The sequence below is a fragment of the Geospiza fortis genome, unplaced genomic scaffold (genome assembly GCF_000277835.1).
Source record: "Geospiza fortis unplaced genomic scaffold, GeoFor_1.0 scaffold1363, whole genome shotgun sequence".
In the NCBI taxonomy this organism is placed as follows: Eukaryota; Metazoa; Chordata; class Aves; order Passeriformes; family Thraupidae; genus Geospiza; species Geospiza fortis.
The window spans coordinates 53219-53498 of record NW_005054758.1 but is presented as its reverse complement, the minus strand read 5'-3'; positions in this window follow the sequence as shown (position 1 = coordinate 53498).

Here is a 280-nt window from a genome sequence, read left to right as displayed (position 1 = left end):
CGCCCCTGCCATTTTTGGGGTGTTTTCCCCCCTTTTCCCCCCCCAAATCCAACCCCCCCCGGGCCCATCGGACATGCGCGGGGAGCCGGGGCGCGTTGGCAAAGCATCAACCAGAATTTTCCACACACGTGACGCTCCCACTCCCCGCACCTCGAGAAAAAGGGGAAAAAACCCGAAAAAACACCAAAAAAAACCCCGCTGGAGGAAGGGGGGGCCCGCGATCCTAAAGTAAAACCCCTCCCTGAGTGCATGAGGGGAGAGAGAAATGAGGGGAAAATGG